This window comes from Chelonia mydas, chromosome 22, assembly GCF_015237465.2.
Source record: "Chelonia mydas isolate rCheMyd1 chromosome 22, rCheMyd1.pri.v2, whole genome shotgun sequence".
Classification (NCBI taxonomy): domain Eukaryota; kingdom Metazoa; phylum Chordata; order Testudines; family Cheloniidae; genus Chelonia; species Chelonia mydas.
In genome coordinates, this window is record NC_051262.2 from 14,459,673 (window position 1) to 14,474,886 (window position 15,214).

A 15,214-nucleotide genomic window follows, 5' to 3' on the forward strand; every position below is an offset into this window, starting at 1 on the left:
ACATCGGAGCATCCCTGACTCTGAGAACTGGACTTGTTTGGGGCACCATATAAATGAATAACTCAGTAAAGCTCAGGACTGTCTCTGATTAAAGACCAACCCTTTCACATCACTGGGAGAATCCCTGAGATCAGTTTCCACTTGCATCCCCGCCAAGATCTGTTTGTACAGCTCAGCCCAGCATGGCTTAATTGAGGCCATTTGTGTGGACTGAAGCTCTGTTGTGAGATGATTTCCCCCCGACGGCAACCTGGTTTTGGTTTTCCTCTTTCTTTCTTGTTAATCTTAGCAGCAGAGGGGGTTAACGCAAAAGGGGCTGGGCTGACAGCCTGGCAGGCCAAACTCCTCTCTGTGGCCCCAAATCAGAAAAATGCATCTCACTAGGGTGACCAGATGTCCTGATTTTATAGGGACAGTCCCGATATTCAGGGCTTTGTCTTATATAGGCCCCTAATACCTCCCACCCTCTGTCCCGATTTTTCACACTTGCTGTCTGGTCACCCTACATCTCACTGACCTCAAATGCCTTCCTGGACTGGGGCCTTCCTCGCCTATTCATGTGCTTAAATGCTTGGCTGCATCAGGGTCTCCATCCCCAGAACAGCTAAAGAGGGGTGGGTCAGCCCTTTTCTGGAAGCTGAGAGAGGTTACGTGAACCTCTATGCGACTCCCTCCCTGTCCTCTCTGCTGAGGTTGCTGAAAAGAACTCAGCCTGCTCTTACAGACATGTGGGAACACACAGGACCAGATTCTCAGCAGCTGTAAATCAGTGTGCACTTCCATGGAGCTTTGCAGCTGCTGAGAATCTGCCCCCGCACCCTTCTCCCACCAGAACTTTGCTGTTTGTTCCCTTTGCAACTGTGTTTCCCTTCTGACCCTTGCAAAGTAGCACAACTGGTGGACCAGTAGTTTTGCTTTCTGTAAAACCAGAGCATTCAGCAACTACCAGCGTGCTAGGGTGCACGCAAAGCCCCCCACAGCAAGGCTTCTGTGACTGGTGTCCAGCATAGGGACTCATGTTAGCTGGCTGGTGGCCAGCTATCAGCACTCCCCCCATCTGGCTGCCAGACCTGCATTCCAACCCAGAGTCAAACAGGAGACCCCTGGCAGACACTGTGCCTGCTGATCCCCAGGGGATCCTGCCTTCCCACCCCGGCTCCCAGCAGCTGCCTCCCCTGGATGTTACTCTTTGCAGTTGTCCGACCCTGTCACTGCAGGGAGGCACAGTTGCTTTTGTCCCTCCCATCTGTATTTAGGGAACCTTTTGGGTTACTGTTCTGAGGGGTTGGCTTACAGAACCCCCCTTGGGAACTGCCACCTGATGTGCCGAGACTACCTCTGAGCCCGTTTTCCCTGGCAGCTGGGGACTTCAGTGCCCTGCCTGGTCTGAGCCAGACTCGCTAACCTGCTACAAACACAGACCCAAGTCTGAACTACGTCCCCTAAAAGCTGCAGACTTAACTGAAAACAGCTTAAGAAGTGTTCCTGTCTCCAGCACTCAGATATCCAGCTCCCAGTGGGGTCCAAACCACAAATAAATCCGTTTTACCCTGAATAAAGCTTATACAGTGTAAACTCATAAATTTTTTGCCCTCTATAACACCGATAGAGAGATATGCACAGCTGTTTGCCCACCCCCAGATATTAAAACATACTCTGGGTTAATTAATAAGTAAAAAGTGATTTTATTAAATACAAAAAGTAGGATTTAAGTGGTTCCAGGTAATAACAGACAGAACAAAGTGAATTACCAAGCAAAATAAAATAAAACACGCAAGTCTAAGCCTAATACAGTAAGAAAGTGATTACAGATGAAATCTCACCCTCAGAGATGTTCCAATAAGCTTCTTTTACAGACTAGCCATCTTCTAATCTGGGTCCAGCAATCACTCACACCCCTGTGGTTACTGTCCTTTGTTCCAGTTTCTTTCAGGTATCCTTTGGGGGTGGAGAAGCTATCTCTTGAGTCAGCTGAAGACAAAATGGAGGGGTCTCCCAGGACTTTATATAGTTCCTCTCTTGTGCGTGGACACCCTTCCCTCCCCCTGTGTAGAAGTCCAGCTACAAGATGGAGTTTTGGAGTCACATGGGCAAGTCACATGTCCATGCATGACTCAGAACTTTAAAGGTAGAAGCCATTGTTTATATACTACCTTGAATGTCCCCAGGTAGACTTCTTATGTGAATTGGAGCTTTCCAAGGTCCATTGTCTGTTAAGAGTTTCTTAATTGGGCACTTAACTTGCAAATTCCTTTCTTAAGAAGCTGACCAAATGCCTTACTAAGGCTACATAAAATCAAACAAGTACACAGCCAATATTCATAACTTAGAATACAAAAATGATACATTCATACAAATAGGATGAATATATTCAGTAGCTCATAACCTTTGCAGAGATATGTTACATGGCATATGTAGCATAAAACATATTCCAGTTATATCATATATACATTCATAAGCATATCTCCATAAAGCATTATGGGGTGCAATGTCACGACTGTGTTTGCAGGTTCCAAAGGGGTCACTGTTTTGTGATGCACATTCCCATGTTCAATGCAGAAGTGGTGTCTTTTGGGGGTATCTTGGACCACTGGGCCTAATGGTGTTGAACATGTCTGGCTAGAGAGAAACACTGCTTGTTGGGCCTTCCCAATGCTCTTGTTGGGGGCACTCAGTTTATGAGTTTCAAAGCACATTTTCTTTGGTGCTTTCAATCCCCTGGGATCAAAGAAGCCAGAAAGAGCCAACCTGCCCTCTATCTGCTTCTAGGATATCAGTTTCTGTTCTACGTCCCCTGCCAGGGGGCCATTGGCCTGGGTTCAACATCATTATCAGGCCACTGGTAATCAGGAAGAAAGCAGGAGGAAATGTTAAGGGGGAGCCTGGAGGACCAGCCCTCTTTGAAATCCTCAGATCCTCCGGCTGCGAGGGACGGTGTGTGGGGAGGGCAGATGGAGGTAGTTGGGTACCAGAAGGATACTGTGCGTGGCTTATCATCCATCTCTGCAAAACTGCAGCTCCTTTTCACAGAGAACAACATTCTCCCTTCAGTTAATGGAGCCAGAAACCTTCTGACCAGGATGGAGTTGAGTCAGGAAGGAGGGCGCCTCCCCAAATCAATGCAGGGATGGCACCGGCCCAGCATGGGCAGCTGTGCATCAAGTCCCTGTTTTGTGCTTGGAACCCAACTGGGCATCATTTATTTTTCCTCCAAGTGAGAGTGCAATAGTTATGCTGATCAAAGGGCTCGTTCCTTAGGCAAGGAACTCTGTGGCCCAGTGTTCATTATCCTTCACCTTTCAGTGCTGGCCGGAGTGTTTACTGCAGTCCATCGCTCAGACCCTATGGACCAGTGATCCATCTTGGTTGCTTTTGGTGCCATCTCCCCTCCTGGGTGAAGCATCTCTAGCCTGTCCATGTATATCGGCTGCCTGTGCCCCCCCTGCAATGGAGAGCACAGAGGCCTTCGCATGATCGCTGCTGGTGTCCCTGCATAATAACAGTCTAAGTCCCTGACTTTCAAGTCAGCTGAGCAGATGGGCACTTCCAGAACTGTCTGATCTTGTAGCCAGACATTAACTTAAGGTCCATGCTCTACATTTCTGCCCTCCCCCCACCCCCCTGCTGCGTCGTTTGCCCTTGTTTGATGTCTGGCAGCTAGTTACCATGGCTTTCCTCGCAGTCACTGTTTTCAGATCAAACGCAGTTTAGTTTTGAGGCCAAGATAAGTGGACTCCCAAACCTTTTATGCAAGTTCTGCTCCTGCTGGGTTTGCCTTGCAATGCTGGGCTCCTGGGTCAGCCCCTAGGGTCTGCATCCATTAGGGAACCCTCATTCCTAGCTAAGCTGAAAGTGCGGCCAAGCAACTGCCCTGGCAGCAGGTGGCAGTTGAGGTGGGCGAGGTGGAATGGGGCATATTCTCTGGCAGGAATTTGTGCAATAAGCCCACCAGGTGGAGTGCTGTGACTGAGACTAGAAGAACCAGGCGACTGGCCTCCAGGCCTGTGAATCAGCTGTGATTGACTCTAATCCAGAGTGTCAACGCTGAGGCAGAATATTACATTATGGGACAGGCAGGTGGCTGGTCCTTCTATCAAAGAACAGAGTCCCATGATATCTAATTGGCTAAGGGCATCTGTGTTTAACCAGCGATGCTGGTTACTCTACTGGGCTTAGCTCATCAGCTGGGCTACTCAGCGCTGCACTAAAGAAGTGCTTATCTGAGTGCAGCAGAGACAGGGAAAACTGAATTTCCCAGGCAGATACAGACACCTCGCCCATGCACAAACATCACACACAGGTTCTATCTGCACGTGTGCCATTCACAGTCAGACCTCCAGCTTTGGATGGGGTATAACCCCTCATACATGAGGGCATGAGCCCTCTCACTAACAAAAACTCAGTCCCCTGGGGCCAGGTTATCCCAAAACTGTAGGGTTTCTTTCATATTTCTCTCAAGCAATTAGCTCTGGCCACAGGCTGAGTCAAAATTTTCTGTTCAAACTTTTTTTGATAAAATGCTGTGCAAAAAGTATCTGCTATCCTTGAAAACTTCCAACTTTTCATTGGGAGACCAAAAACTGAAAATGTTTTGGATGAAATTGTTTGTTGTCAGCTGAAAATATTTGGATCTCAGCCACAAAGTCAAAATTTGCTAAAGACCTATTTTCTAGCCACCGCTAATCTCTCTCTCTCACTATCTACAGATCTCTATAGATACACACATACATCTCTGTTCGGGCTGGTTTCCTGTCTGCTTTTTCAAAGGGTAAACCTCTTCATCTCAAAATTCAAGAAGAATAATGGTCAAGATAAGAAAATGTTCATTCTAAATCTATGTCCCACCTGCTGCCCCTGCCTCCTCCTCCTGGATTGGATCTCCACTCACTCGCCTACTTCCCCATTATTAGAGCCACTACTGCAGTACCTTGCTTTTTCCTTTTCATGGCTCTGCCATTTAAAGGGTGAATATGAAGTGGTAACAGAGAGGGCAGCCACTATTGTGGCTTTGTATACAAAAAATACATAGAGCATTTTGTTCAAATGTTTGTCTCGAAGGAACCGCATTTGTGGTTGCAACAGTTAACAAAAAAGATTCTCTCGTCTTCCCAGTAGCTAGCTGCGTCTTGGCTGCGTGCCGCCTCACTGGAAGACAGGATTAGGGACTGAAGTTGCAGACACATAAGAGAAGATTTGTTCTTGTGTTAGCTGGACTGGAAGATATTGTTTGTGGGGATTATGTTGCTTGTACATAGAACAGTCCTGCTTCCAAATTCTGTTGGCGACGTAGAAGAAAAACAATGTCGTGTCCCTCTTGAGATCTGACAACAATGCCAGAACAATGCTTTGCAATACTAGGGGGATATTGTTTTAGGATGGTTTTATATGGAGCTGCAGTGTCTGGCATTTCCTTTGCTGCAAATAGGCTAGAGCCTGAGCTATAATAGAGTCAGCGGGCTCTATAGTTCGTTAGTTAAAATGATTCATTTAACTGGGAAATTAAAATGATTATTAGTTATATTACAGGAGGTACTTTGAGGTCCCATTGTGCTAAGTGTTGTACTAAGGCATAAGAGACAGACTGCATCTCAGAGAGGCTCCAAAATAGACAAGACACACACACACACTGAGAAAGCTGGAAAACTAAATAGTACAGGCCGGATCCTCAGCTGTGCTCCTTTGACTATACTGATTTACGCCAGCCACCAACCTGAGCTAATACATCTATCCCAGTACATTCTCTTTTCCAGCCTGGGGCGGCTGGAAGCCTGCAGAATGTGAGGCAATGCAGAGGGCTGCCTGAGGGGGAAAATATACGTAGTAAATCTGCTGCAGCATAAAACAGGTGCATTCCATGCAAGGTCCTGGGGGAAAGATGAACTCTGCCGGTGGGTGTTTACTTAAGGGCGAGTTGTAAGTTGTAGTTGCTGGTCTGTCCCTACTTGTTAACTCTTGTCTTATACGTAGATTATGAGCATTTTTGCAGCAGGGACCGTCTTTTTGTTCGGTCTTTGTACAGCACCTAGAACAATGGTGTCCTGGTCCATGACTGATGGGTCCCCATGTGCTCCCACTAATAGAAAATGCTGAACCCCAGCCCCAGAATAATACAGAATCCCCCCACCCCAATTCCCTTTCACCGTCGGAGTCTGCTTGTTACTGGTCCTGGCACTTCATTCTGTAGTATGGTCCTTCCCACTTCCTGGACTAGGGATGCCCAGATGGCGGGTGGCCCTGTGCTCTCCCCTAAGTTCACAGCTCTCCACAAATAGGTAGACTCAGCCAGTGCCACCCAGAGGATTCAGGGGGCCTGGGGCAAAGCAATTTCAGGGACCCCTTCCATAAAAAAAAGTTCCAATACTATAGTACAGTATATTGCCCCGTGGCCTGGGGCAAATTGCCCCACTATTCCCCCCCTCTCTGGGCGGCTTTGGACTCGGCTGCAGTCATCCCTGAAATGTGACTGGTGGTTCGAATCCATTTTGTAGCCCGGGACTGTACGGCAAATGCAGTTGCTGTGAAGTGAAGGAGAAAGGGTGGCATCAGTTACCTGCCTGCAGGCCTGACACACAGAACCCTTCGTGCTTGGGAATGGGGAGGTGTTGGGACTGCTGGGGCTGATACCCATCTTCCAGCAGAAAGCAACTAATCCTAGATGGAATCCTCTTGCCGAGTACAATGCCTACCATCACCCAGCTTGTTTATACTTGCCTCTGGTAAGAACATATTCTAGCAAGTCGGGGCCTCCCTCCCCCCAGGCAGGTGTGTTCAGCACAGGCTTCTCCTGTACTCTGTACAATGACACTGGGAAAGCTGCACACACGCCACCATCCTCCTTCCCCACTGGGTTTCCCGCATGACTGTTGTCTTCTCCATCCTGATCTAGCCTAATGTGGCTTTGGGGTTTCTAAGATGTTATCGAAACAAAGGGGCACTTACAACTCCCTCTGATTATATGCACCCAGTGTAAGATCTGCAAGGAAAGTCAGCCAGCAGAGGTCAGCTGAATATGAACTCACCCAGGGGAGGTGACTCCCCAGCAGAGACCAGCTCAGCACAAATCCTGCAGGGATATAGGGAGCCCCCCTTTTAGCTCATCTGGGAGATCTGCTGCTTATAGGCTATAAGAACATAGGAATCGCCAGACTGGATCAGACCCAAGGTCTACCTAATCTAGTATCACGTCCCTGACAGTGGCCAGCAACAGATGCTTTAGAGGAAGATGCAAGAAATCCTGCAGCAGGCAGTTTTGGGATAACCTGTCCCCAGGAAAAGTTTTTTTCATCAAGTTAGAGTTGGTTTGTGCCTTAAAACATGGGGGTTTATATCCCAAACAGAACTCTTGGGGTTTTTTTATTCCCTTACTATTGAAAATAATAAATGACCACTCCTTTAAAAACAACTTTTTATACAGGCAAAGTTACAATAAAACGTTAACATACTACATTGTACATTATGTATTCCTTGTTCTGGATCAGGTTAATATTCAAAGAACCTGGCTAAAGGTTTTGGCTTGCTGGCTGGGAAGCCGTCCTCTGAGTGCACTAAAAGAGGTGACCACATTTCTAAATAGCTATCTTCTTTTTGGTGTTTCTCTTGTGTATGTATTTGGTCTGAAAGCTTTTCCATTACAAGAACAGTCCATATTTTACTATACACAATTCCATAGGAGCAGAAGTCACATTTTCCCAGTGCAATACAAAGCCTAGCTGCTAACAAATACAATATAAATTGATTAGTCATTCTGTTTAAAATGTAGACCCTTCATTGGCGTGGTATTGAAGCCTACTAAAATCTTAGCATCAATGGTATCTTGTGGCAATGAGTTCCACATTCTAATTTTGTGTGTGTGTGTGAGAGAGAGAGAGAGAGAAGATTCTAAACCAAGTTTCAGCTACAGCAAGTTCAGAGAGTGGGCAGGTTGCTTACACTAATGAACTAAGACCGCTCTAGTATCTTGGTACCAGCCAGCAAACACAGCATCCAATTCATGAAACAGATGCATTTTGATAATGTTAGAATTGCAAGGTTTGTTAATAAGAAAATGACATTCCCCTCGCCTTCCCCAAAAGTGACGTATCGGATGATGCTTTTTGGTCTGTCCGGATGAGAGCCGGTTGAAAATTTTTGATTGAAACTTTTTTCCGGTGAAAAATGCAGATTTGGAGATGCTAAAATGTTTTGCCAATTTGTGTCCGTGTCCCAAAATTGTTTCAGTTAAAAAACCACACAAATCAAAAACCAAACCTAAAGAAGGAAAAATGGCCCCGAAACTAAAATGTTTGATTTTTCAGTTCAAAATGACTTTTTGTTTTAAAAAAATCCTTTAATTTTATTTAAACAATTGAAAACATTTAAAAATGGTCAAACCTGACATAAAACACTTTTTTCAACCCAAAACAATGTTTTTTCAACTTTTCAGTTCTCCAGAAATTCTGAAAAAATTTTGTTGGGTTTGACCAGAAATGAATTTTTTCAACTATTTTTTGGAATTTCCCCTGAGCCAAACAAATGGGTATTCACCCAGCTCTACACACAAAGCACTGGGGATGAAGGAACAACAGTGTTTTATTGTCACTATAAAAACCACTCTGCAGAGTCATCTCAACAGACCCAGGCCCTCTGAAACGTAGCTTGCAATGTCACATACGCACAACAGCACTGCCTACAGGTGAGGGAAGTTTGCTAGAAGTTTTTGATCAAGGCAGCAATTTTTCCACTGCAGTTCAATTACAATGTAAAATCAAGCACATTAGGCTGAGGCTCTCAGGAGCTATTAATTCTCGAGAAAAGGATAATGAATCTAATAAAATTAGATTTTCCTGCTCCCAGAGGGCCCATGTGAATTATACACAAGGTATAGACAGCCGTGGCCCCATTTTAATGCATCATGTAGGCCTGAGGCTGACAGTAGTGCATAGTATGTCATAGGGATTGGTAGTGGAAAATCTCTGATGCTTTCGTATAGAACCTTGTTTGAGTGAGCAGTGAAACAGACATTCTTAATGCCTAGGAGACTAGAGATCAGAAGGGAATATAAGGTAGTATACATCAGCTGGGGGTCTCTGCTACTGTTCTAAGCAGCCAGAACCCACTATGAACCCCAGGGGCAACCTCAGCCAGTTATTGAATCTATCTATCTACTGATATGGCCAGCCAGAGCACTACAGGATCTGAGCATTTGGAAATAAAGTGTTTAACTACAGTCACTAATTCGGAGCTGCAAACACACTGTGTTGAATAAGATATTTGTGACAAAGGCAGTGTGGGAGGAGCTCCAGCATCAGAGATTGTAAAGCAGCCACTGCCCAGCTGCACTACAGGGCTGACACTTAGAAGCAATGCTAGAAGTGAGTATCATTTAAGGAGCTGGGAGACAGGGCTCTTGAATCCTATCCTCAGCTTTGACACTGTGGGACCTGTAGTATGTCACTTCACTTTTCTGTGCCTCAGTTTCCCCAGCTGTAAAATAGGGCAAATGATTCCAGCCTCTATCACAGGAGTGCCTGAAAGCTGTAATACTGTGTGTAATGTGCATTGGGATCCTCAGATGGAAGGGGCAGGATCTAATTTTTGATGCACAATAACCTTCTTGTTATGCTGCAGGGACCTGATCCAGTGCACATGACAGCCACGACAAGGATCCTATCAGTTTCTATGTGGGTTGGATGAGACCCTAGAGGCTCAGCCACAACTGGGCAGACAGGCCCATTTCTGGTTCCTTGGGTTAGGGGGAAGAGATAGTAAGTTCACCTGAGCTACTCAAAGGGCTTGATTGTAATCATTGCAAGCTTATGCTCTGGAGAAGCCAGAAACACCTGCTATCAAGCAGAGCCAGCTCCTGCTCACGGGAGTATCTTTGGTGCCAGCCATCATCACCATATGTAGGAATGTGAATTGCATTGCCGTTACAAAACCGCTCTCTCTTTCCTCTTTTTCTCTCACTCTGAATCTTTGGATTTGGCCGGATGCTCAGAAGCTGCTGGGAAGCCAGCTCCGCTCCCTGGCCCTGGCTCTTCACGTACTCCTGGGTCCTGACTGGTTTGCGAGAATGAAGATTAATGACTGCTGCTCGGTGCCTTCTGATCCACTTCATAGCACCATCTGTTGCGTGTGCTGGGGAAGGGATTAAAAACCAAGAGGAGTGGAGAGAAGACACCAGGTTAGAAAGGGAGAGTGGAATAAAACAAGCCTTCCCCTAACCATCAGACCTTACCCATACTATGAAAATAGAAAGCATTCCCCAGGCAAAAAGTGTTGTCAAGACAGATAAGGCTGAGACTTTGCCCCTAAAATCTCCACTGGGCAAAATGGTGCAGCCTCTGCTCAGACCCCATCCCCTCGCCCCCAGTGGCTGTCAGAAAAATGGAGGTTGCCTCCTTGGTAATAGAATCAGAGAGCTGATGTTTATACAAGACAAGGAGGACATCCGGACAGCCTCTGGGCGGTTCTAACTTGAGCTGATCCAAACAATTTTTGGAGACAAAAGTGGGTTTTTGATTAAATTAACATTTTTGGCCAGGAAACATTCGTTTTGGTCAACATTTTTCAGGCTTTCCTTGAAAAACAAAACACTGGAGAAAAAAATTCCAGTTTTCAACAACTGGAAACCAGCACTTTTGGCAGAAACCTGAAAAATTGTCTGACAGATTTTCATTTGCTTTGAAATTTTATAAGACAAATAAAACACAGGTCCCAACGAGTTCTAGCTCTCCCACCCGCCTCCTCTTCCTGGCACATCCCAGACTGACCCATGTAAACTTTAATCATGTTGGGTAGCCTATGGAAATTCAAGAATTATCTTAGGCAAGATACTTGTCACAATGATAGCTACCTGCTGCTGTGGCCTCTAAATGCCCCCATACAATTCAGACCCACCCAGCTATTCTATGTTCTGTGGGTGGAGAAGATATGAGTTATGACCTATTGTGGGAGGGTGCTTGGGGCATGGTAGAACCTGGAGCTCCTATGTGTAGGGTGGGACACACATGAGGTTCTGTTCCAGATCAGAATCTATAAAGATGGTGATCATCAATTATCTGCAGGGGGCTGAGCGTTGTGTCCCGGTCTCAATATAAATACATGGTAGGGGGTATGCAGTAATTGTTCTAGTCGGTTCAATGTAATGTGCAGACAATGTTCCAGTGGGCCCAATATAAATGTAGGCAGAGTTGCAGACAGTCCAGCATACAGGGAGGCAGCAGTCCAGTCAGTCCAATATACACATAGGTTGAGCTCCATTCAGTCCAATATCTGTATAGGCAGCACTGCAGGGTTCGGGATCGTAGTTAACAAGGAACCTACTGGAAATGTAGAATGAGAAGGAAAGTGGGTTATTTCCCTCCTGCAATAACCAGTTCTGGGGGGTCTGGGCATAAGCAAACAGAATGCAGCATGCATATGAGCAAGAGGTATATAAAACAGAGAATTCTTTGATCCTGAAGCACTGAATCTCTGTGATATAGGATATACCAGCACAGAGGCTAATAAAACAGTGAGAGATCAGAGGGCCAATTTCAGGAATTCCTGCCCTAGGAACAGAAGAATTCTGATCTAAATCAGACAGGAGGGAGGTGTGTGTGTGTGTGGGGGGGGCACGTAGTTCCAGCAAACAATTAAAATCTGGAGATTAGTGCCTGCCAGGTCCCAGCAGGAGTCTGGAGAGCTAGGTAACCTCCATATCAATATATCTTTATGAGAGCATTTACCTCCTGGTGCTTCAGATGCTCTCCAGACACTCTGAGAAATATATATTAAGAAGTAAATAATTTGTGCTATTCCAAACAAATGAGCCCCCAACCCCCATCCTGAGATCAGAGCTGTGGGCATTTTAACTGGAAAAGCATTGTGTTTTGTGATATTCATGGCGGAATTGCCTGTAAATATCATCACAAGCCTTGGGGAGATTGGCTGACAGGACGGTGGCCATGCCAGCATTTGGTGGAGCTGGCTAGGACTGGAGCAAACGTATCCGTGTGGATCTTATTGGGTGGGAAACCTGATTTTTCCTGGTGTGATCCAATTGGTTATTGACACACACGCAGCCTCCTGTTTGTTCTTGTGGGTGAACTGTGCAGCAGATGAGCTGCAGAAAGCCTAGAAGGAGACCAGAGGTTCTCAGTGAGCTATGCAACAGACAGGGGGTGGGGGAGAGGGAAAGGGGGTAGGACAGAGCAGAATTAGGGGACTAATTGCCTGTGACACTGAGCAAACTGTTTGGACGATTGAAACATGCAGTGAAAATTTAGCCCTGCCATGCTGATATCTATGGAGAGAGAGCACATTGCATTGTCCCTTTATGTTCATGTTTCCCCAATGAAAAATTCACGCTGTAACTTTAGTGATACTAAGCAGGCAACAATAGACGCTTGGGGTGGGGGGACAGGGGATCTTGGCATTATCTCTTCTACAGCTGTGAACATCTGTATTAATGCCCAATGACTGTACACTGAGCCCTACAGGAAACTGACAATCACTTGGAATCTGGCTCCTTAGAAGACAAGTAGAAGGGATCTACCTGGGGGAATGCCAGGGGGACAATGCCTTGGGCTCAGTCCCTCTAGCCACTGGGTGGCACTGTTGGTTCAGAAGAATCTGGCAGGAGCAGTATTGATCTGGGAGTTAAAAAGATGATCAGCTTCCAGTAACAGAGGTTCTGAAATGGCACTTTTGCCAGCTTAATAAGTCACTTCTGCTGACTCTTTCTGTCGCTGATAAAAGGCACATTCTACGCAACTGTATGGAGTAAAGAATGGCATACGAAGCTTCAGTTTAGTGTTGCCGCCTAAGAATCGTATGGTACTGGATCATCACTAATTTAGAGACAACGCCCTTACAAACCAAATTCATTTGGGAGGGATTATGCTCCTGATAGTCACTCCAGCCTATGCGCAGAAACTAAATGCTGAAGCTGAATCGCCTTCCTTTCTCTTGGATATTTCATACCACACCAGGACTCCTTATTCAGTTCTTCTGAGATGCTCTCCAGATAAAGATGTGTGTCAGGGCATATGTCACATGGTTTGGACAAGATAACATAAGAATGGCCGGACTGGGTCAGACCTACGGTCCATCTACCCCAGTATCCTGTCTTCCAACAGTGGTCAGTGCCAGATGCTTCAAAGGAAATGAACAGAACAGGGCAATTATCAAGTGATCCATCTTGTCATCCAGTCCCAGATTCCAGTAGTCAAAGGTTTAGGAACACCCAGAGCATGGGGTTGTGTTCCTGACCATTTTGGCTAATAGCTATTGATGCACCAATCCTTCAGGAACTTACCTAATTCTTTTTTGAACCCAGTTATACTTTTGGAGTTCAGAACGTCCCCTGACAATGAGGTTCACAGGCTGACTGTGTGTTGTGGGAAGAAGTACTTCCTTATGTTTGTTTTAAACCTGCTGCCTATTAATTTCAGAGGGCAACCCCTGGTTCTTGTGTTATGAGAAGGGGTAAATTACACTTCTTATTTATCTGAGTTCCTTCAGAACTCTTGGGTGAATACCATCTGGCCCTGATGACTTCTTACTCTGTAATTTATCAGTTTGTTCCAAAACCTCTTCTACTGACACGTCCATTTGGGACAGATCCTCAGATTTGTCACATAAAAAAATGGCTCAGGTGGGGGAATCTCCCTCATATCCTCTGCTGTAAAGACTGATGCAAAGAATTCATTTAACTTCTCCACAACAACCTTGTCTTCCTTGAGTGACAATCACTTTAAAGCCCTCGGCAAACTGCCAGTCCACCTCAGTCGTTCAAAGGAGTCTTTCTGCAGTCCATAATAGGGACAATCTGAGCTCTGTCAGGTTGCTGGCAGGAGAAAAGCAGATCACACCCGGGACCAGCTCATACATCAACGCTTCATTTCTATAGCCACTAGAGGATCCCATCCGCACCAGCTGGGAGTTCTTCTGCAAGGTTCCTCTGCTGGCTTTACTAGCAGGAGGTGCTCTGAGTGCCTTGCAATCATCAGTGAATGGAAACTTTTGTGTGACCCCTCCCACCCCCACACCATTGAGGCCCTTGTTACAAGCACCAGACTTTATCTCAAGACTTGAGCAGATTCTTGGTTCTGAGCCCATCAACGCTGCTAACTAAATGGCGCGTGGGACCCCATGGGGCAAAGTGTTGCCTACCCTTACTGACCCAGGCCGAGCACACCGAGGCAGGGCTCCCACAGCTGACAGTCCCTGGGATTGTTCTTGGTCCCACTGGAGTCAATCGGAGATTTTGTTTTATTGGCTTCCATGGGAGCAAGATTGAGCCCACCAAGAAGCTAATTTCTAACATCAATTATCGCCATGATCTCAATGAAAGCACCTTGTTTTTTCATAGTTTTCTTTTTGAGTCGATTCCTTGCTGGGCTTAAAACCTCGGAGGCCTCTACTCATCCCAAGAATAGGAGCGGGGAAGGCAGCAGGGAAGCAAGCCTCGTCCATTCTTTCCCCTCAATGTGCCTCACTTCTGGGCTGCAGAGACCTCCTTGTCGAGGTCAGAAGGGAGTTCAGTCACTATGGCTTACTTAGGAAGACTGTGGTCTCTCTGCTGAGACTGCTAACAAGAGGGGGTCAGTTAGTGCTAGTGGAGATCTGGACACCCATTCCAGTAGGAAATTGACTGAGTCCCCAGATTATTTTGCAAGGCATACACAAAAGAGAGTGCATGATGGGTGCATTTTTTGGACAACCTTGCAGTGTGTACCTCAGAAGCAGTCATTTTCAGACACTCCCGGCCCTTGCTGGTTGGTGGTATGGGGATAGGTGTTTTGTTTTGGATTTCTGTTTTTGCAGACTCCAGAGTCTCCGCTGTGTGTTACTGCATGGGCTTTATGTTTGCACTGACTGAGATACTAAGGAATCCTGTGTTTTCAAAAGACAGAATCCACATTTTTGAAGCATGTTACATCTGGCAAGCCAGCAGGAGGGGCTGTGAGCTGCTGGTCCCTGAAGTGGGAAAACAACCCTCCCCAGTGAGCAGAACCTAGAGTCCCATATAGCCAGCAAATGGAACTGGGAGCATGGCAGGGGATATACAGAGCACAGGAAGCAAAGATGGTTGAGGCGAAGCTGGAAAGTCTATGTTGACAGCTAGAGGGGCAGTTTTACCAGCTACGGGGTGAAGATCTCCTTATTTGTGACCACCTTAAACATTTCAGGAGAGAATCAAAGTAGAGTTATAAGAAAGAGCCGGTAAGCTCTAATTAGGTGCATTAAT

The 15,214-nt window shown here is 46.1% G+C and overlaps 1 long non-coding RNA gene across 2 annotated transcripts in view; it reads right to left on the reverse strand.

Annotated features, from left to right (window-relative positions):
* Positions 1-7,391: 7,391 nt before the first annotated feature.
* Positions 7,392-15,214, reverse strand: part of LOC122463572 — a 102,966-nt gene continuing 95,143 nt past the window's right edge. Inside the window, exons 4-5 of one of the 2 annotated variants that reach the window (XR_006287051.1) lie at positions 10,835-11,303; positions 7,392-10,116 (exon numbers count right to left, since the gene is read on the reverse strand). This is a non-coding gene — a long non-coding RNA (uncharacterized LOC122463572). Of the gene's footprint in view, positions 10,117-10,157; positions 11,304-15,214 lie in introns of those variants that run through there. The other variant, XR_006287050.1, reaches the window with a different exon arrangement.